The 22,994-nt window shown below is 42.9% G+C and overlaps 1 protein-coding gene and 1 long non-coding RNA gene across 2 annotated transcripts in view; one reads left to right on the top strand and one right to left on the bottom strand.

Moving 5' to 3' along the window:
• Nucleotides 1-9,340: 9,340 nt before the first annotated feature.
• Nucleotides 9,341-10,621, bottom strand: LOC309538211. Its single transcript, XR_014222132.1, has 2 exons — nucleotides 10,446-10,621; nucleotides 9,341-9,577 (listed from the first exon to the last, which is right to left on the bottom strand). It is a non-coding gene; the product is annotated as an uncharacterized lncRNA (long non-coding RNA).
• A 641-nt stretch (nucleotides 10,622-11,262) lies between these two features.
• Nucleotides 11,263-22,994, top strand: part of GARRE1 (granule associated Rac and RHOG effector 1) — a 57,436-nt gene continuing 45,704 nt past the window's right edge. Inside the window, exon 1 of the mRNA XM_082233453.1 lies at nucleotides 11,263-11,401. The gene's annotated coding sequence lies outside the window, so the exon portion shown is untranslated. The remainder of the gene's footprint in view (nucleotides 11,402-22,994) is intronic.

Raw genomic sequence — 22,994 nt, forward strand, 5'->3', positions numbered from 1 at the left:
CACCTACTGGGCTGTAGCTAGTCCTATTCATTAGTAGATAAGTGAATGAGCATGACTAACTTAGGTCCATTAATTTCAATTGAATGCAACCCTTCATTGCCAGTCAGGTATGTGATATGTGGAATCAAAGCTATTTTATGAAAATACCAAGGAGGAGGAGGAAGAAAAAGAAGAAAGTGGCTTTAGCACTAATGGGGGGCATTTTAAAAACAATAATTTGTCGAGCCATTAAAAAGAAGTAATTTTTTTAAAAAGCTAATTTATTTTACAAACATGAGACTCACAGTGCAGGGACGCCGACTTCCCCCATCCCCCCTGCAATTTTACTGTGATTAAGTGACATCAGGGTTTTATTTACTTTACTTCAATAAAAAAATGGGGGAAATAAGCATAATGCATGCCACAGCTGCACACATAATTTCCCCCTCCCTCCCTCTCTATGTATACCATTTTTACTATTATTAAGTGACATCAGGGTAGCAACATTGCATGACGTGGTTGGTGCGAGGATTTTACAGGTGCAGAATTTGCTGCATGCAATATTCTGTTTTGGCCAGCAGATGCCAGTGCAGACTTGGTATCAATACAAAAAAACTCCAACGTGCAAATTCTGTTTTGTACATGTTCTCCGCATATCATAATCTTGTCTGTCTAATGCAGACAATGCAGCCTGTCTAATGGTGTAAGCCTTCTGAATAAATATTCAGTTTTATGTTCTGTACAGGTTTCAGCGCACAGGTGGCTAAACAGGTAAGATTTTTAATTTCCACAATTAAAACAATATACAGTAGTTGTAACTCAAGTCTGATTAGAAAATAATTAATAATACTAATAATGATGGGGGGGGTGTTACTGGAGTCTATGAAGGGTCATGGGCTGCATGTGGGCGCCTAATGGCTTTGAGGCAACCAGGTCTAACATATGCCCATTGACATTATTATGCTCTACAAGACCTTGGAGCTGCCATAGCCCATCCCAGCATAGATCAGAATCTGCCTCTTGCCTTTTGTTACTCTCAAAGAGTCATTATGGGGTTGGGGAAGGCCTTGAGGCCTCTAGGTCTGGCTGAGGGTCAGGGCTGGGCTAGGACATTGCACCACCCTAGGCCAAACTGAAAAAGCCACCGTCCACCACCTGCCTGCACACACACTGCCCAAAGCAGCCCAGGGAGCAGGAGGTGTGCGACAACAGGCAAATCTGTTTCCTGAGGTGAGTGTCTCATCCTGCCTCGTGGACAGGCCAGCTCTGCTGAGGGTCCTCCTAATAACCTGGTCCCAAACGATTTGCAAGATGAGCACCAGGAGGCTGGGGTACTGGCAGTCACACTCGTACTGTTTCCTAACAGCAAACTATCAGGGCCCAAACGGCAAACACATATGCAACGAGACAATGGCCATGTTGGCTGGGGATGATGGAGGCACCAGGTAGTGGGAGGCTTCTCTAAGTCAGTACATTAAAAGCCCCCAAGGATAAAAGAACACATCATAGGAACATCAGAAGCTGCTTTATCTAGCTTCTGACCTTGGTTCAGCTAGCTCCATACTGGCAGTAGTTCTCTAGGGTTTTCAGACAGCTCCTACCTGGAGACGATGGGGATTGAACCCAGGACATTCTGCATGCAAAACAGGCTCTACCACTGAGCTACGGTTCTCTGCCAAAGTGGCAATTAAGAAGTGCCATAGAGAGGCCAGACAAACAGCATGCACTCTTGGGGCCTAACCATGGGTGTAGCAAGTGGGGAGCAGAACCTCAGTTAGCTATGCATTTTTATTGTTTGGGGGGCAGCTGCCCCACCCTGCCCCGCTTGGCCACACCCATGGGCCTAACATTTCCAGGACTCCCATGCCACCAACAAAGCCTCTCTCCTCTCTCTCTGACTGAGGGGAATGGAGAAAGGGCTTCCTGCCCTTAGGAGGAGCAGGTGTGTGATAAGTAGAAGCTTACTGGGAACATCATTTTGATGCAGCAAGGGAGTGCGAGGTGGGGCAACGATGCTCTTGTATTGGGTCCAGGAAGCACTGTCTCTCTCAAGTGGCATATTTGGGGCCACGAGTTTTCCATGCTCCTGTCACGTCCCAAACAGCATCAAGATCACTGCTGGCATTTAATACAATGCAACCATGTCTCAGTCAGCCAAACAGAATGCACTTGGCTCCTCCTGAAGTTCAAAAGTCATGCAAATTACTTTCCCAGACACATCAGGTTGGAAACTGCATTTTTGTGGTTTTGCAAAAGACTTCCTTTCTGCTAATGGTTTCATGATGGAAACCAGCAAAATAACCAAGACTCGAGACATCTGAATCACCGTGTCTTACAAAGTGAGAACAATATATGTGTTCAGGACATTTTTCTTCTTTAGTACAAATACATCCCATGTCTGCACCCTGATCTGGCTAACATGGGAAGGAAGGAAGGTCACTTGGGATTCAGACCACCACAATCAAAGTACCGCCCTAGACATAATGCATTGAATTACCACCACCATATTTCTAACAGGCATAGAGATTGTACAGCAACAAAGTGTGATTGTGTTAGGAACACAGGAAGCTGCCGTATACTGAGTCAGACCACTGGTCCATCTAGCCCAGCCATGTCTACACTGACTGGCAGAAGTTCTCCAGAGTTTCAGGCAGGGAACATTCACAACCCCACCAGGGGATGCTGCCCCCGGGATTGAACCCGGGGCCTTTTGCATGCAAGGCACATGTGGCCCCTTTGCAATGCTGAATTATTTAATTGTCTTGTTGGGTCTCTAATTAAGTCCACCATTTGGTAGCCAGTATCTTTAGCAGGTGTGTACCTTCCCATTGCAGCAATGTGATTGGAGGCAGCGAGCGGGGAGAAAATATGTATTTTACTCTTAACCGATTGCATACTTCACAGGTGGGGAGAGCGTGCACATGCGAGAGAGAGAGAGAGCTGTGTGTGTGTGTGTGCATTTGAGTGCATGAGAGGGCAGGAGTGTGAGAGTTTGGTGTGTTTCCATGCAAAGTGTGTGAATTTGTGAGTTGTTGATATGCAGTGTGGGCATGCGTGTGGACTGTTTGGGTGGGATGTGCGTATGCATGTGTGTCCCTCTGTGCATGTGTGTCCCTCCTATCTTAGATCATGTGCATGCTCCATTTCTTTTTGTCAGTTCATCTCTAAAGGTGAGAGGGGATGAGACTGGAGAAGATGGCTGGGGGACGTATGCTGCAGGGGTCAAGTCCTGGAGACCTCCTTGGTGATAAAACAGCAAACTACATTGAGAAGGGATGGAGTAACTGGGCGTGTTCAGACAAGAGAAAGAATATGAAGGTTTTGGACAAAATGAACTGTTTCAAGAAGTGGCAGAGAGATATCTCCAGATTTGTCTGGCAGGGCAAGAAGCCTCGTATAAAATTTAAGATATTAACTGATGCTAAAGAAAGAGGTGGATTTGCCCTGCCAGACTTAAAACTTTATTATGAATCAGCCGCTTTTTGCTGGCTGAGAGAATGGATGCTTCTTGAAAACACGGACATTTTGGATTTGGAAGGTTTCAATAATGTATTTGGTTGGCATGCATATTTGTGGTATGATAAGGTTAAAGCACACAAAGCGTTTAAAGACCATATAGTAAGAAAAGCACTGTTTAATGTCTGGATAAGATATAAGGATTTGCTAGAAAATAAAATCCCAAGATGGTTGTCACCAATGGAAGCAAAGGCTCAGAAAAAACTCAATATGGAGGCCAAATGGCCGAAGTATTGGGAAATTTTGGAACAAGAGGGTGACAGATTAAAACTGCAGAGTTTTGAAAAATTAAAAAACAGAGTGCGAGATTGGCTCCATTATTATCAAATAATGGAGGTGTACAATTTGGATAAAAAAATTGGCTTCCAGATGGAAAAATCAAAGTTGGAAACAGAATTGTTAGACCCTAAAGTTAAGAATTTGTCAAGAATGTATAACTTGCTGTTGAAATGGAATACTCAAGATGAAATGGTGAAATCTGCTATGATTAAATGGGCACAAGATGTTGGACATAATATTATGATGGCTGACTGGGAACAGTTATGGACCACTGGTATGAAGTTTACGGCATGTAATGCCTTAAAAGAGAATTTAATGAAAATGATTTATAGGTGGTACATGACACCAGTCAAGTTTGCAAAAATCTATCATTTGCCCGATAATAAATGTTGGAAATGTAATGAAACTGAAGGTACATTCTTTCACCTTTGGTGGACATGCCCAAAGATTAAGGCATTCTGGGAGATGATCTATAATGAAATGAAAAAGGTATATAAATATACCTTTCTGAAGAAACCAGAGGCCTTTCTCCTGGGCGTGGTCGGCCAATTGGTGTCAAAGAAAGATAGAACTTTCTTTATGTACGCTACAACAGCAGCAAGAATACTCATTGCGAAATACTGGAAGACACAAGATCTACCTACCAGGGAAGAATGGCAAATGAAGTTGATGGACTATATGGAACTGGCGGAAATGACTGGCAGAATTTGAGACCAGGGAGAAGAGTCAGTGGAAGAAGATTGGAAAAAATTTAAAGTATACTTACAGAAACATTGTAAAATTAATGAGTGTTAGAAGGACGCGGGGATGAATTAACATGGTTTTAGTAGAAATGCAACAAAGAATTAAGTAAAAGTTGATTGATATTGGGTTAAATTGAAAAAAATTAAGGTTAGATCGTTAAAACTATAGAATCAAAATTGAGAAAGATAGGAAGAACTTGCTGAAATAGTGAATTGAACTAGAATACAAAAAAAGGGAGGTGTGAGGAGGTCAATGAAATAAGTTAAGGAAAGGCAAAGACATGGAATATTGGATGTGTTTTTTAGCTTATTTTTTGTCTGGTTTTTTGCTGTATTATTGTATGGTTTTTATATGTTTTATGTGTTTTGTTATTTTTTTCTACTTTACTTTATTGTTATTTCTTTTTTTCTTCTGTAACGTTTAATTTTTTAATAAATATCATTTAAAAAAAAAGAATATGAAGGTTAGATGTATGTTGACAGTTTGCAAATAACAGGTGAAAAAGGAAAAAGGTCAACTCCAGTGGATAAGGCAAGAAAATCAGTGGAAGGAGGTCAGATTTAAATGAAATGTCACTTAAAGCTTCCTGCTTTTAGGAGTGGTTCAGCCGTGGAATAAACTGAGAGGTTTTCAGTATGGTTGGACAAATATTTACGAGGGATGCTTTTAAGTAGAGGATGTTTTGCCTCGGAGCATGGGATCAGCTAAACGTCCTGTTGGATGCCTTCCAGTTCTATCAACCAGGTGTTTATTCTGTTGTTTGGTGGAAAGGAATTAAGAGGCACTCATTTTTCGGTGGAACCTCAGGCCATATATCAATAGAGGAGTAACTAGCACCCAGGGCCAAATCCAGCCCCTACTTGCCATTCCAGAGGTATATGGAGAGGGGCCTGCCTATGGCCATGGCTAGCAGCCCTGTTTGGAGAGTGATGTGGGTTTCTAGGCTGCCAGCCATCACTGCCTCCTCAAACATTTTCCTACAGTAAAGCTGACCAGGACAATACTTGATGAATAGTTTGTTATTCATACCCCTAGGGATACAAGTGTGGGTCAGCAGTTTCATCTAGCAACAAATAACTTTAAACCACTTCTCTGAAAAAGAAAAAGGGCTTTAGCTGGCCAGGATAGCAGAACAATGGCACACTTCCTGCCCTGATGGCTGGAAAAGATTATTTCTGACATTTACTTTTAACAGACCAGCTGGCTTGTGCAGCAGCATTGTCAAACAGCATTGTTCAGCGATAGCAAGTTAGGCATCCATTCATGAGATTGAGAACTCCCAAACTGCAAGAAAGAAATCACTCCCATAGCATCCACCCCCAGAGGAAGCTGTCTGCTGCCTCCCTGCGTGATTCTGCTGCCCTGGGCTTGCACCTATCTGCTGGTGGTAGGTGATTCTGCCACATCTCCATAATGGATCCTGCTCTTAGCTACTGGAAGTTTGGGAAGCACTGTGTTGGAAGGATGAGTCCACAAAAGTATAATATGTACAACTGCTTCACACCCCTTTGTAAGTATTATCTCAACATTGCATCTTATCATCTAGTTACTAACATACGACTGTTTTTCCTTTTTCAATATAATGTAACAGAATATCCAAGTACATTTTTGGCATGGTCTATTGGGAACATCCTGGTGCAGGACCGGGCTTGAAGCCAGTTTAAAAGTTCGGGGGGGGGGGCGGGGGAAGGGATGGACAAAAAGTAATGGAGCTGTTTAAGGGGACAGATAATAATAATAATAATAATAATAATAATAATAATAATAATAATTGTGCCCTGTCCATCTGGCTGGGTTTTCCCAGCCACTCTGGGCGGCTTCCAACAAAGATTAAAAACACATCAAAATCTGGCAGGTCCTTTTAAAGACAAAACTGTGAAATGCTTTTAATTAACTCATATTTTTGGAGTTGTCCTGCAACTTAGGCACATTCAAACATTTTCACTAAGCAACTTCAACAATTCTTAATTAACTTGCCAACAATTAACACAAAAAAGGTTGTTAAAAAATCAGGAATAACCCTATATCTTCAATGCCTTGTTTGTCCCTAGTCTCATCAACCAACAACACAACATAAATACTTTAAACCATTTGCTCCAGAAAAAAATCTACAGTACAACTGTTTGAGTCGTGCTGTTGATTTCATTTTGGATTTCAGGGCTAGTATATTTAGCACTTGCAGGAATAGTCTTCACAATTTGTTGCAATTTTTAAAATATTTTCTCATAGAAAATTCAGCTAACCACCTGCATCTACTCCTAATTGTTCACACCCTGAATCGCCCCTGAAAGACAACTGATTGACCACTACAAACTGATTTACTCCAGCAATACATTTCACATAGTATCTGTTATTTTCCACCACTTGGCTACACATTTTTTCCTCCGAATAGTTTCTCCTGTTGATCCTCGCTTTTCTTGCTCCTGAAAATTATCCATTGCACTTTTATGGGCAATTTACTATGTGTGCCTGGAAAACATTTGCCTGCTTCCCTTCAGAGTCTCCTGCATTTACAAATGCTGAGTCAGAGTTTGCAACAGGATTTTTTCTCTAATGAAGAAGTAACATCTCTACTAACTGAGTACTTCAGCCACTCCTCTAAGATTTAAGACAGGAACACTGGAACTTCCATGTATGGCCAAACATTGTAGACCCCTGGGTATGATGAAATTTGAGGCTGTGCAGGTTTAGAGTTACCTAAATCTGTTGGTGCAAGTTAGTTAAATTTATTGCTGACTTCTCAGTGGTACATTCTCCTTCCAAAACAGCAGTCTACTGATAGTAGACAAAGGGTTAGATCCAATGTTCTCTTCATCAGGAAAGGATGGTGCCACCACCTTGCCTTGCACAGAAGAGTTGCTGTTCTGGATTTACTTCCAGCAAACAAACTTATGATGAATGTTTGCTTTGAAGTTACAATGGTAATAATGGTGGTGATGAATTGCGGACCTGCATTTCCTCCAGCTAGGGGAAAATATAGCTTCACATCCTTTGCACCCCCAAGACATAAAACAAGACATAAAAAATACACCCCCATGGCCAATAGTTCCTCAGCCCAGCAAGCAGAAACTCCCAGAATCCCACCTCCTTGAAGAATAATAGCTCTTGAATGAATATCATAGTCATATAGCAGGTGTTTGTTTGCCAACTCATTTATCAGGCAGGGAAATTCTGCCTACCTTCCAAGTCCCTCAACAGTGATTTTAGATACTTAAAAACAAATTGACCTGGCTTGTCAAAATTCCTTCCATTTTAAGTTCTGCCTCCTGGCCCTTCTCACATTATGTTTTCATACTAGGCAGATTCCATTGCCAACCCACCCCAAAATTAGCATTTGTGCCCTTGAGAAGTAAAACAAAGGATTTCCTGTTTGCTTTTAATCTTTCTGTAACAAATTTAATTATTTGTTTGAAAAAAGGACATTTTGGGGGGGTCACCCCCCCCGCCCCCAGCTACAGGCCTATGCAGGACCCAATGAGTATTTTGCTGGGCTCATCACAAATTCACAATCTGGGCCTCACCTCATTCCCCACGAACACATGTTAAGAAATGAAGGAATGTGCATGTTTTATTTCTGAAATGGCATGGCCAGTCCTCTCTCCAACTTTAAAGGCCAAAGCAGAGCACTTCTAGTGCTCAATGGATTTCAGTGTGAGAAAGAATAGCCCAAGCTTAGGCATGTTTACTTGAGCTTAATGAGGCTCATCCCAGGTAAGTGTGCAGAGAAGATGGGAGTCAAACTTATATGTAAGTCTTTAATTGAAATCAGTGTGCTTTCTGATCCTATGCAGAGTTAGGTGTGTGCCACGGGGGTGAGGTGGGAGATGATTTTTTTTTGTTACATAAAGATTGGATCCAGCTTTTGCAGGTTAGGTGGGCTAAACACTAAGACTCTCTAGGCAATTGGGCTTCTCTTGACTAGGGCAGCAGCTAAATTTATACCTCATCTCTGCCAATATAACGACTACCACGTATCTCTTTACTTCTGCTCTCTGCTGCATAGGGGACTTGCTTTCCCAAACAACTCTGGCTTTTATTTTTAAATGGGGGAACAGACACAATTTGCTTTTTGTCCCAACAGCCCTGGGTGCAATCTGCAATCTGTTTTGCATATTAAGGAGCAGAGTATAAGGAAGCGAGTTTCAAAAGTGGAAATAGCTTCTCTCACTGTGAGAAGAGGGATATCTGTGAGCCACCTAAAATTCCGTCAGGGAAAAAGGCAGGGTATAAATAAAAATATTATAATAATAATACAAAAGAAAGAAGCATGCAAAAAAAATGTGGAATGCCGCATGGTCCTAAACCGTTGAGCATGGGGGGGGGAGCTGTTTTAACTGTGGGAATAATTTTGCAATGTGTTACCAAGCCAGAGAAAGAAAGAAAGTAAAATCAGGTGCACACTGTTGAAGGTATTTCAGATGAGTTTTATGTTAATGTAGCAAAAGGAAGAAAGACTAGTGAAAGCGACTGGATTCTCTCTATGCAGGTGAATGAGATATCCATCTCATTTAAACTGAACACTGGTGCTCATGTGAATATTTTATCTGGAAAGGATTATCAAGGTCTGTCAAGGCCAAAACTGAAACCAGCAAATAACAAGTTACTGGTTATTGTAGAACAAACTTTGAGGTGTTCTACCAGAAAGATAAAATCTCCAGAACGACTTATAGAGAGATGTGCTAAAATGTAGAGTGTAAAATGTATAGTGTAATTCATTAGTCAAGATCACTTAAGTTCCATAGTAGATACATCTGTGTCTATGCAATTCATGCAGCAGAATCAACATATATGTCTATAGTAATAATCTTATGGGTTTTTTAAAAAAATCATTTCATTTTTTGTTCACATTTTATAACTTATTCAAGGTTAAAGGCTTGGCAATCTGAGGACTTACCTCTGGAGTCACAGGACCCTGGGCCGTTCCTTAGGCCTTGAGTTTCAGTTCCAGCAGAAGGTCTTGGAGACTACTCTGAATAAAGCTTGTTTTATAAAAACTACTCCTAATTCTTTATATCTGTCGTTGACCCAGAAACATTACACAGGTGATGAGCCAAGGACCCTGAATTAGAAGGGAATGGGCATATGCACGAGGGGACGGGAAGGTGGGCTGGTTCCAGAAGCCATGCTACCCAAAGAACCTGTGGGACCAGTTAATTCCCTGGGTCTTGTTTCCCCAGTGCAAAAATATTTCAGCCTCCCAGGATGCTGTGTAAAGCAACTGAACTTAAGGCAGAAACCCTTGAACAAAAAGAGACTGCACCTTGAAACTGCTGCAGATTCAGTGCCACCACTTGTGAACTGAATCAACACAATGTTTTGTTTTTTAATTGTACTAGCTGTTCATTGACACCAATGCCAAAAAGAAGTCTGTTATCAAGAGGAACTGTTGCTTTGCATGTGTGAATAGCCACTGTCAATAACGTGATTCTCAGCATTTCAAATACTTCCTTCTTCCTGTCAACAACACCCACATCATATATATATGAGGCAGAGCTTATGCCATAATAAATGCAATAGGCATCCTAACCACTTAACTGGGAATAAGTCTCATTGAATGCAATAAGACTAACTTCTGAGTAGGCATGGTTAGGACCACACTTTTTAGTTGCCACAAGACCCGTTTGGGGTTGCAATCGCTTATCATGGCTACACCTCTGGAAGATGAGTAATGATAATATTCACTAAAGATGTTCTGAGCTCTCAAATGGAAGAGTGGGATGCAAGCCGAATCAATAAATCATAATCGTCTGGGTGTGGGAGTTGTCACATTTAATCTGTTTTAATGTTTATATTACATGTTTTTAATGAATAACTACTGTGGAACAGGGTTACTAATGTAAACACAATAAAACGGTGGTTGGCAATAATAATAACCTTATGCCTTAGTAAATGTGTTGTGCAGCCTTATCCTATGCAATAGGACTTACCCTTCTGAGCAGACACAGTTAGGCCGGCACCTTTAAAATATCACACCACTTGTTGTTTTCAGCTGCAAGAATGTAACACGGCCACGCCTCTGGAAAGTAATAATAACAATATCCTTATGCCTGAATAAATGTGTTAGGCATCCTACCCCATTAACCCGGGAGTAAGCCCCGCTGAAATGCAGTAAGACTTACTCCTGAGTATGTATGCTTAAAGGTAAAGGTACCCCTAACCGTAAGGGCCAGTCGTGACCGACTCTGGGGTTGTGTGCTCATCTCGCTTAAGAGGCCGGGAGCCAGCGCTGTCCGAAAACACTTCCGGGTCACGTGGCCAGCGTGACGAAGCTGCACTGGTGAGCCAGCACCAGCGCAGCGCACGGAAACGCCGTTTACCTTCCCGCTATAAAGTGGTACCTATTTATCTACTTGCACTTAGGGGTGCTTTCGAACTGCTAGGTGGGCAGGAGTGCTAGGTGGGCTAGGTGCATGCTTAGCACCGCGCTTTTAACTTGACACAAGACTCGCTGTTCTTTGCCTCAAGAGATAAGCATGGCCACACCTCCGGAAGATGAATACCTAATTAAAATAAAATAAAAAATACTTGTTACCAATGAATAATGCAGCACTAATAAACAAGACTACGTACTAGGGCTAATAAATAATGCAGCGCTGCTCGGCCCCTCCCCCCGCATTCCTCCTCTCGGCCCCGCCCCCGAGCCTGTCATTCCCCGCCCAAGCCCCTCCCCCTCGGCGCCCGGCTGAGGAGCCGCCGCCACCGCCGCTCCTGCTGTTGGCGTTTCCGGACTGCCGCCGCCTCCAACCGCCTGCTGCTGCCGCCACCGCCGTCGACGACGCTCCCCGAGCGAAGCGTAGCCCGGCCGGGGCGGGGGAAGGGGCTGCTGCTCGCGGCAGGCTCTCGTCGCTCGGCCTGGGGGAGGCTTGTCAGCCGCGGCGGGCAGGTGAGCGGACCGAGCGGGGAGCCTCCGCCTTCCTCCGGGCCTGGAGCTGCCTCACGGAGGCCGGGCGGGAGGGCGCCGTCGTCGTGAGGGAATGAGGGGAGGCCGGGGTGCGGTGGGGGGGGGGAAGAGGCGCACGAACCACGCTGCCCCCTGTGAGGGGGAAAAAGGGGAGACGCGCGGCAAAAAGGCCCCGTGTTTGTCGGGGGGGCCCCGGGTGTTTCCCTCTTCGAGGGGGGGCAGTGGCTGAGGAGAGGGGGCTGCAGCAGCAGGAGGAGGAAGCGAATGGGGAGGTGGGGAAAACCTTTAGGCAGTCCCTGGGAGGGGGCGCTGTGGGAGCCTAGACCCCCACACCTTTCTCTCTCTCTCCCTCGCTTTGGGGGGCTTCAGAGACAGGAGAAAGCTCTTCATTCCGTGCGGGGGGGGGCAAGGGGGTGTCGACGAGTTTCTGGAGCGACCCTCCCACCCCCGCGGTCTCCCGTCCCTTTTCCTCTTATTTATTTATTTATTTTAAGGTGGGCTAATTCCGAGCGGGACTGCGCCTGCGCGAATTCCAATGCATCTTCCTGTGCAGAATAAGTGACCCAGCCCTGCGAAGAAGGCTCCTCTCCGGGCAGCAGCTCTCTCTAGGAGGGAGAAAAGCCAGTGCGTGTGAGGGCAGGCCGTCAGGCTGGATACTAGTGTGCCAGGCCCTCGGAGAGAGAGGGAGGGGGGGGGGAGGCCTGCTCTAATCTCTCTCTCGCTCCCTGGAGCCAGCCTCCCAGAGCAAAACATGACACCGTCACACAGGCCAAGAAAAGGGCCCCGGGATTCCTGGCTTGGGTGAGGACACCCTCTTCACTGCCTTACAAGCGCTCTCCCTCTATTTCTCCCTGGCGCTTGTGTTCATTTTTCGAAAACTAGGAACTGGAAATGTTAGCCTGCAAACCCCTTTTTGTCCAACGTTGGCAGGAGCCTCCTCACCCCCGCCCCCTGCGCTTTTAAAGTTGACATGCATTGCAAAGTGTTGTCTAATCCCTTGGTCTTCAGCTGGTTGGCAGGGTTGCAGCCTGACCCTTGCTGCATTGCCACATTACAGATGGTAAAATAAACAAACGCCCCAATGCATGTTTAGCCTAAAGGAGGGTTTGGGGTCTTAAAAGGTTGGGAAGACTGAACCTATGTTGGTAGTTTTGGAACTACTTCTGAATCTGTGGGTTTTAGCAATTCTAGGGTGATCTTATTTAGGTATGATGTAGGGATATCTCTTTAATTAGTTGGTGTGGGGATGATGCTGATTGTAATACTGCTGGGTGGTTTTGGCTTATTCGAAAGCTGGGGACATCCCTGAAGGTTTTGTTTGTTGTAGCATCTTATCAATGCCTGGTAAACTGTCTTCAGCTGTGATTTCCTCACTAACACAATCCCTTGGTGAATGATTTGTTGTTTGAGGTACAAGGGTGAAGTATGTGTTTTATTAGAATGGTAAAAGCTTCTTTTACCTAATCACAAAAATATGAATCAATAAAGCTGCTTTGTTGACATTAAAGTTTTTAAAAGTTCTCTTTAGAGAGAGAACCATATTAGTAACAGCTTTTTAGAATGTGATTGAATTTTCATTAATTTCCTTCAAGTATACCAATAAGTGAGATGTAGTTCAGACTACTTTTAGCAAAATTTGTGTTCTTGAACATTAAGAAGCCCTTTAACATAGTAATTCTTGCCATTAAACTGGAAGGCTATCACTGTAGAGTTCTGAATGGTATACTCCATAGTTGTAAAATATGTAATCTCACTTTGTTCTTTATTGAATAAAAGTACTGAAATGCACATGACATCAGATTCTGCAGCTTGCAAACCTAACATATTACTGAGTACTCCCCCTCCCTCACTTGTGAGGGGTTTTAATTTCTTTCTTTGTGTTAATGCATTTTCAATTTTAAAAATTGTCTATAATACAAAATTCTATAGAGTCATGGTTGTGAATTTGCTTCCCCATATCATTTTTGTAGTCCTTCTAAAGTCATTGGTTTCTGATAACATACTAAGTATTCTGCTTTTCTAGATGGATAGTCTCCACACTGTATCTTACAATAACCAAAGTGTTATGCAAATGAATAATGCTAATTTAAAGAAGTGTGGAAACAGATTGTAAATATATACTTGTTTGGCAGATAAGGAATGCTCTTGGAACAGTTTTAAGAAATGAATGGTAGCAGTTCAACAGATTATAATGGCAGTAGAGCAAGTGGCTGTTGAGTTTAGCTCTAAGGAATTAGTATTTTTGTCTATAATGGGATCTGGTTCTTACATTAGCTTCTAAATGAGGCATTGTATGTTTATAGTTGCAGACTAGGCACTTGGAAGCAAGTCTCATAAGTCTTGAGGCATACTTTTGAGTAAATGAGCATAGGGATAGGTTTCACATGGGACTATTTTTCCTTGCTCTTCCCCCTCACAACTGAGAGGGAAAGGGAAGCAAAACAGACCAATGGCATTGTTTTCTTTTCTTCAAGAACCCCCCCATGCAGTTATTTGAAGGTAATGAGCATTGAACATTGGAGGAAGTTTTTGTACTGAAGGAGTTCAAGTACTTTTATATGTGGTAATAATTGGGCATCTAGTCCAAGAAAATCTTTGTACAGTTGGTAAAAATTTAAAGTTGTACCATATGCTTGTAATGAGAGAAACCCCTGTCTTCTGTAATGGGGTAATTTTATGATAGTTGGATCTTGATTCTAGATTCTAATTACAAAAGCTGCCACAAAGTTTACCATAAGCCTTTATTGCATGTTGCATGACATTGTGGTTCACTTCTAAAAGTACGCTGGGGTTAGTTCTTAATGCAGTTGGTCTAGTTAGGCAAACTCGCTGCTAGAAAATGGCAAGATTGAGGCCAAAGGAAGTAATCCCAACTTGATGTAAAGATAGATTAGCATTCAAGATAGTTGTATCAAGGAGATCATGGTTCAAATTCTAGTAGATTTAGGAGGCAGCACTGGGTACAGGTGAGTTCACCCTTTGACTGCTGTGCCCTATCTGCCCTATCTGTTCCTCCTCCTGAGTTAGGGGATTTGTTAGGTGTGCCCCCCCCCCGCCCCGTGAGGCGTGCATCCCATCAAAAGTGTGTGCTGTAGCTTACAGAGAGGAGTATGTATGTGATGGAGGTGTCTGGGTTCACAGCTATAGACAGTGATCTTAATTAAGGTTTTCATTAATCCCACACACAGGTATACTAGGAAACAATTCATGGGTCTATATTGCCTCTGGCATGATTTCAGATTGAAGCTTTTCCTCTTTAGAGATTGTTACAAGAATCCATTTCAGCCTGCTGAGTGAGAAAGCATCATCTGGGCAGAATGGTTGGCTGTTGTGATTGAGAGCTGTGTGTGACACGTGTGACTGTGTGTGTGTGTGTGTGTGTGTGTAGTGAAACCAGGTACCGATGTCTTCATAAGATCGAACCCCTTCTCTTCCTTTTGTATCTGTGTGCTCAGAGGTTCATTTGGGAGGAATTGTACATGGACTTAATATAGAGCTGATACCTGGGCACTGCATCGACAGTTTCTCTGAGCTCCAAATGTTAAATGTCAGAAATTGTCCAGATGACATAATTCTCCCCCTGCCCTCATAGTGTGAATACAGATGCATATAGTAGGAACCATTGTGACCTTTTCTTTCCATTGTATACCTCATTAGCATGATTCATACTTTCGTCTCCTTCAGTGTACATACAGCTGCAACATGAATCAGTTATTCCTCTATTAACTATATATATAAATTCCTGTGGGAGCTGCTCATATAGTCATTCCCCTAAGCATTTTACTTCATTAATTCCAATGGGTGGGCTACAAGTGGTAGCCAATGGTTTATTCCTGGCTTACCACTTACGATAAACAACTCCTGATTTGTTGATCCCTGTCCTGAAAAAGAAACTGCTTTGACATGCTCAATATTTGCATCTGCATTTTGTCTTTATGTGACTGGCTGAATATATGTGGTTTACGTATTGTGTAATACCAACATATTCAAGTTCTTACAGATGCAGGATTTTTCTTTTATTGGCTCTCATTTCTGCCTGTTTTGTTCATATGAGGAATGGTACCTAGGCAAGTCTAGTTTAAAGTAAGTGCAGATGCCCCAGAACTGCTGTTAGATTTGATGCAGCTTAGGCAGGAAATGTTTCCCATTGGTTTGCAAATAATTGTATTTCAGGGGCTTTCAGCTCAGCACTTGTGGGTACCATAGTGCCAAGAAGGCCGCCCTTGCAGTCCACGAGGCAATCTGAAGCATTGATCCAGACATTCACTGGGCCCACCAACCACATGGAGCTGACAGTGGATGCTTCCTTACATGGAAGGCCTGTTTAAAAAAATCTGGTGGGGGAAGAGGAGTGAGTGACCTTGCCTGCCAGCCACATGTTGGTGGGCACTTCTTTTGTTCCATGCAGAGGCAAAAAACCCTAACTAAACAAAAATTGGTGTGTGTGGGGAAAAGGAGGGTACATCAGGAATAGTCCTGTTCACTCAAGTTAGTGTGCTGTTGCTGGCCAGCCTCATTTCACTGGTGGCTGGCACTTCCTTTTCCCATTGGAGGGACTCCTTTAAAACAAGTGCCAGGTGGGGGAAGAACCACATTTCTTCAGTTTACTTGAAGTTTCTGCAACCATTTTGAGCTAGGAGTGGGCACTTCCTTTCTCTCTGAGGGGCTTTTTAAAAAGTTGCACAGGAAGGGAAAGGGATGAGTGAAGAGGTCTGTTTATTGTTGCTGCCAGCCATGGGACTGGTGCCAGGCATATCCTTCACTTCATGTATGTGTGGTCTTTTTGTGTGTGTGAGAGAGAGGGTGGAGTGGAAGGTGTATATGTGTGGTTTCTGTTACATAGGATAGATTTATATGCAATGTGTTTGGATGAGGGAGAGATGCAGTTGGGCAGAGGCAAGTTGTGTGTGGCTGTGTAGATGTGAGGGTGAAATTCATGTATATCTATAGTCTGCATGTATATGGTGGGTGCAATGTGTGTGCATGAGAGTGTGGTGTGGTCACCTTGTATACTTTCTCTGGTACTGGGGAATGCTTCTTATTCTTGTTAGACAACAAATTTCTGATGTGATGGTCAAATCGGTTTGATATATCAAACTGTGATGCTTTATATTTAAATCAAGATTGAGAAGGTGGGAAATTTAAGGATGGTTAATTAACCTTTCTAGGGACGCGGGTGGCGCTGTGGGCTAAAGCCTCAACGCCTAGGGCTTGCCGATCGAAAGGTCGGCGGTTCGAATCCCTGCGGCGGGGTGCGCTCCCGCTGTTCGGTCCCAGCGCCTGCCCACCTAGCCGTTCGAAAGCACCCCCGGGGGCAAGTAGATAAATAGGTACCGCTTACCAGCGGGAAGGTAAACGGCGTTCCGTGTGCGGCTCTGGCTCGCCAGAGCAGCGATGTCACGCTGGCCACGTGACCCGGAAGTGTCCCCGGACAGCGCTGGCCCCCGGCCAATAAATGTGAGATGGGCGCACAAACCCCACAGTCTGTCAAGACTGGCCCGTTCGGGCAGGGGTACCTTTACCTTTACCTTTAATTAACCTTTCTGGACTTTTTAAAAGCAGTAACTTAGATTAAATAGACAGACATTCTCAAGGAGCTACACCTCGCAAGTCTAGTTGTAATTGAATTTTGTTTGCTTCCAAGACACAGATGGAGACAAACAATTATTTTAAGATTTAAAAGAGAAATTTAGATTCCATGGCATGTTGTACACTCTCTTGTCTCACTGTAACTGTCAAACAGGATTTGCAAGTTTTTGAAATGGTAAAGAAGTCTAAAAACCTGAAAAGTGATGTGTGCGCACACCACAAGTAGTGATCATTCTTCCAGTCTGACTTCAACTTTGCTTTATTTATTTTTCCTTGCAGCTCAAGTTTAAAAATTCTTTTTTTCAAGTTTGATACACTACTAAGAATGTTATTTAAACAAGTAAGTTTTGTTAGAAATATTGTACATTATAACAGAAAATAGCTTAATATTCCAAGCGGTACTGATTTTACCTTGGTTGCATTTATTGCTTACTCCAGTATATACAATCAGTACTAATGAAAATGTTTTATCCTGAACTGGCCAGTCCCATCTGTAGGGTATCAGGTTACTGCAGCAAAACTATGATTTCTCATCCAACCCAGTCTCTTTTGTGCCTTTATGGAAGCAGTTGATTTTATATTCAGATAGGTTTTTCTCATAATAGATCCACTGAAATTGATGTATTTAAGCTGTATGTCCATTAATTTCAATGAGTCTACTCTGAGTAGATCTAATATGGAATACAACCCAGAAGGTCATAGAATCACAGGTGTCAGAGAGGGGATCTACAGAAACCACTTCTGCCAAGGGGATGCAAACTCACTGCCTCTGCTGACTGACTTGTGCTGCAAGCTATGATTATTGGGCATTAGACAGTTTATTGCATGGAGTAGCTCTGCAAGTATGTGGACAGTCACAGTATTCCAGGTTTGCTTACACCACAGGTGTGTATAAAGGCATTATGTTTTTGGCAGTTTTATTTTTGATGCCTTTTGTAGTGATCTAGAATTTGCCTTTTTCCACAGTTTCTGCATACTGGTTTGACATCTACATTGAGTTATCTACCATGACCAAAAATCTCTTTCCCAATCAATCATTCATACACCATCTTAGGAAAGCTAAGATTGTTATCTTCAATGTACATCACTTTACACTTGTTTGCATTGAACCTCATATGCCATTTGTTGCCCATGCACAGTTTTGGGAGGTACTCTTGGAGTTCTTTGCAACCTGTTATACTTTATACTACCCTGAATAATTTTGTACAGTATCTGTAAATTTGGCTATATCACTGCCATTCCTGGACCATTTATAACCTAGATAAAAATCACTAGTTCTAGGGTAGGTCCTTTATTGTGAGAACTTTGTGTTTATTTATTTCTATGCTTTGCTTCATGTTCTTTAACCAGGTACCAAGCTATATCCATAACTTGTAAGTTTACTCAGGAGGCTTTCATGATGGACTTTCTTAAAAGTTTTTTGGAAGTTCAGGTATACAGTGTTGGATCACTCCAATCTATGTGCTTTTGTAGAACTCTATACACTTTAAACCACAGAGCCTAGGGCTTGCCGATCAGAAGGTTGGCTGTTCAAATCCCTGTGACAGGGTGAGCTCCCATTGCTCAGTCCCTGCTCCTGCCAACCTAGCAGTTTGAAAGAACGTCAAAGTGCAAATAGATAAATAGGTACTGCTCCGGCGGGAAGGTAAACGGTGTTTCCGTGCGCTGCTCTGGTTTGTCAGAAGTGGCTTGGTCATGCTGGCCACATGATCCAGAAGCTGTACACTGGCTCCCTTGGCCAATAAAGCAAGATGAGCGCCTCAACCCCAGAGTCGTCCGCGACTGGACCTAATGGTCAGGAGTCCCTTTACCTTTATACAGGGTTAGTGAGACAGAATTTACCTCTGCTGAACCTATGTTAATCCTTCACATTATTTTGTATGCTTGATAATCATGCTGTCCACCTATTTCCCCAGAACTAAGTTGAAATTAATTGGCCTGTCACTTTCTGGAACATCGCCCCCACCCCCAAATCATTTTTTAAAAATGGTTTTACGTTACCTGTTTCTAGCCTCCTGGTACATAAGCTGGTTGTAGTAAAAAGTTAAGTTTTGCTTTTTGTTTTGTTTTGTTTTTAGAAGACTAGTACAGTAATTTCTTATTTAAGTTTATTAAAAACAATTGAGCGGATACAATACAATGCAGACCTGCTAATTTGTTAATTTGTAAATAAGAAAGAAAGGTCATTCTTGCAGCTTGATACTCAAATTCAGGCCTTCCCAGTAGTTCAGACATTTTCCCTGTCCCTAACTAGAATGGAAACATCAGGATAAGAAAATAAAACTTCGGTTTCTCTCTTACTTAGTAAACCTGAGTCAAACTGCACTGTTGGGTATGGTGATAAGGCAAACATGATGAGTCACAAATCCTTATCTGTGTGGGAAGGTAACATACTTGACCTCTGCTGTTTTGAAATAAAACCAGTGCTTGGTTTTGTGGTTTTAAAAAGTATTTGATCTGCTAAGTGAAACACTATGATTTGCAGATGTTGCTGTATATGAAATCTAGTCTAGCCACTAATTATTAATTTTTTTGCTGTTAAAAGAATGTTGCATTCTTGTGGTGAAGGATTGGTATGATGGAGTAAATCTGTAGTCAACACATTGGCAGTTTGGGAGGGATGCACAGAGTTTCTTCTTTGAAGACTGAGCAAAGAAAAATACTTTCCAATTTAGTTCTGGAAATGATGTGCCTTTTGCTTGAAAATACAAGGCTAGTCCAGATTTTATGGGCCGCTTGGTCTCTCTTCTCTTTGGTTGTTTCGCTTCAAGGGGAGTCATGACAGAGGTTTATAAAGTTATGCGGTTGTTTTTGTCTAGTTTCACTTTTCATATTGTTTGTGGCTGTATTCCTGTACACCCTTACCTTAAAGTAAGTCCCTTGGAACTCACTGGTGCTTGCTTTTCAGTATACATGCATAGAGTTGCACTATTAGCATTGCCTAGGAAGGATGCAGCAAGTCTGTTTTAGATTTTTGACGCCATTCGGTGATTTTACATTACATATTTTTGAAAAGTTTTTGACTTTTTGCTGTGCATTTGGACACTGCTTGAGATCTTGTAACCACAAACAAGAACTAAAATAAAGATACAAAAACCTAACAGAAACAACGCTCCCCCTGCTAACAAAATACCCCAAACACCCCAGACCTACTTCTCATCATTGGCTGCCAGTCATGATAGCTGCAGCCTTTTGGAACTGGACTCCACCAACATCCGTGCCCTCTCCCTGCATAAGAATGAGACACTGGTAGTACATACACGCTATGTTAAGGATGGAGAACTCTTGTCCCTCCAGACGTAGATTGAAGAGCACCTGTTTTGCATACAGAAGGTCCCAGGTTCAACTCAACTTCTCCAGACAGGAGTGGAAATGTCCTCTGTCTTAAAACCTGGAGATCTCCCAGCAGTCAGAGTAGATCAGGGGGTAGACAACCACAAGCAGCCCACAAGGGTCGTTTAACTGGCCCACGAGCCGCCCCCAAACCGAGCCACCCTCTTGGTGAGTCCCTGTGTGCTGCGCTAAACCAGCGCGGGAACTTGCTTCCCCTGTGCTGGAAATTGCGTCTGTGCAGACGCAGACGCCGGAAATCACGGGGGTGTGCATGATCCGGCGCACGGAGGGAACTCCGCTGGAGTGAACTAGCTCAGGTGAGGTAAACCTTGCCAACCACTGGAGTAGATTGTCTTCTGCAAGATGAACAGTGGTCTGACTTTGTATAAGACATCTTGCTATGTTCTGTGTTTCAAACTATCAAGCTGTGCCATAGATTGAACAGGAAGTGTGTGCGTGCATGTGCAGTTTTGCGTCCCTAACCAATTACTTAAAATGGGGCACATTTGTGATAAAATGGTAGCATGCTTCCATTTTGACCTGAAATAGGAAAGCATGGTTCACATGAGTTGTTCCCAGTTCTTTGCACAGTGGAATCCTGTGGGGTGAACAGGAGAAAGTGGGGTGGTCCCTTCTGAGCAATGGATTATTTTTATTTTGCTTATTAACATTCCCACAGGGCTGTATGTGTTTGATCCTGTGCCAGCACATTTCAGAGTTGCACAATAAATTGCTTAGAATATTATGTGATGCAAATAGTGATGGTTTTACCGGATTCTCCTCCTTTGTAAGAAGAAAGCACACAACTTTTACTCATTTCCAGTAGTTGTGTATTGTAAGCATTAGCTACATACTGGCACTTTCATTTTGTTGGAACTGGAGAATGGATACTTGCCAGAAAATGACGGCTAGATTATTCAAAATGTAGACATGGGAATGTAGACTTTAATAAAGTGTCCATATTTGCAACAGAGTCCAGAGAGATGAAAGAGGGTATTGTAGGTTGGATTATATTTTGTCAAGCCAAATCCAGTTTTCTCAACCCATACCAGGAAAATGACTGCTTTTCAGTTATCTCAATTTCTTAAGCATTTGTTGTATTAACTTCCCTTTGAGCACATGTATGTCTATAGCTATGTGTGGTTTCAGTTTCGACACTGGCACAAGTCATGCAGTCAGTGTTCTTTCTACACCTGTGAATTCCATGCTGTTAGTAACTGATATTTCAAACAGACCAAGCTCTTAGGGGCTTTCGTTTGCTACTATTTTGACCTATTGTCTATGCTGGCCAGAGGTTCATGAATCAGAAAAAGATGTGGGAGAGAGAGGGTATGGCAGTCCCATTTTAAAGTCCCTGCATAGGCATCCCGCCACAGTTCTAATGTTTCAGCAAATTGGAAACGTAACATTTCACATTCTTTTGGCTCAACTCAAATCTGTAGAGCTCGCAAGAGAATAGCTGCAGGAACTTGCCCTTCACAGTTACTTTGAACAGAGGAGGCTGTGGGGTTGAGTGGGTGTTGAGCCTGCCAGCACATCCCTATCAATCTAGACTGGGAGGTGCTTGGTTTAATAAACATTTTTTTCAGACTTACATGCATACTGATTTGGAAGACAGTCCCACTAAGTTCAGTGAGGCTCATTGCCAAGAAAGGTGTGCACAGGGTCATGCTATTAGTCATAGTGCTTTGTTGACGTTTCCCCACTACCTGTAGAGCAGAAAGACCCTGGCTAGTACTTGAGGATAGGCAACATTGCTGAGAAAGAGGAGGCCATGTCTGGCTGCATTTGTTAGCATATGTACTTAGGAAGCTATCTTATGCCAATCTTAGTAGTGTCTCTACACTGACTGGCAGCATCTCTCCAGATGGGTCTTTCCAAGCCATGCCTGGGGAACTTCATCAGGACAACATGGAGGCTGCATTAAGTGACTCATCTGCTTGATCACAGTGAGAGGTGGCACAATAGGCATGTTTTAATGCTGAAACAAAATAAAATACTTGGCATTCTGTCATCTGGAGCAGTAATTGCATCGTGCTTGGAGCAAAGGTGTGCAGGTCATTTGTATTCTTGCATGCATTAACACCAGAATAGTATCTGTTGAACAGATTATGTAGTGTTGCCACCTTTGTTCCCATACATTTAACATTTGCACACTAGGCAGAAATCCATCAGAGGAAGTGTTCGCTGACGTTACATCACTGCTATGGGGAAAGTTCCATCTGATGAATTTCATTTCATATACAACCTTTGCTCTTAAGGAACTTGGGAGTGCCATGCAGTGGTTATTTAATTTTATATCCTCAACATCACTGGGAGGCAGTGTTCAAAACTTCCATTGTTCTAGGCACATTTTGCAACAGGGAATTTCATTAGCGCAAGGATTTTCTGAGCTCTGGGTGCAGTACTGCGCCTAAGATTTCAGATTAAACCTGCAGAGTGGAAGGAAAGGAGGACCCTTTTTGCCTCCCCAATTCCAGCTCTTAAGAATATTGGGGAGGGCAGGGGAAAGACTAGACCATGTGAAAAATGAACATAATACAGTGGTGCCCCGCAAGACGAACGCCTCGCAAGATGAAAAACTCGCAAGACGAAAGGTTTTTTTGTTTTCGAGTTGCTTCGCAAGACGAATTTCCCTATGGGCTTGCTTCGC

The sequence above is a fragment of the Podarcis vaucheri genome (genome assembly GCF_965113315.1).
Source record: "Podarcis vaucheri genome assembly, chromosome: 7".
Classification (NCBI taxonomy): domain Eukaryota; kingdom Metazoa; phylum Chordata; class Lepidosauria; order Squamata; family Lacertidae; genus Podarcis; species Podarcis vaucheri.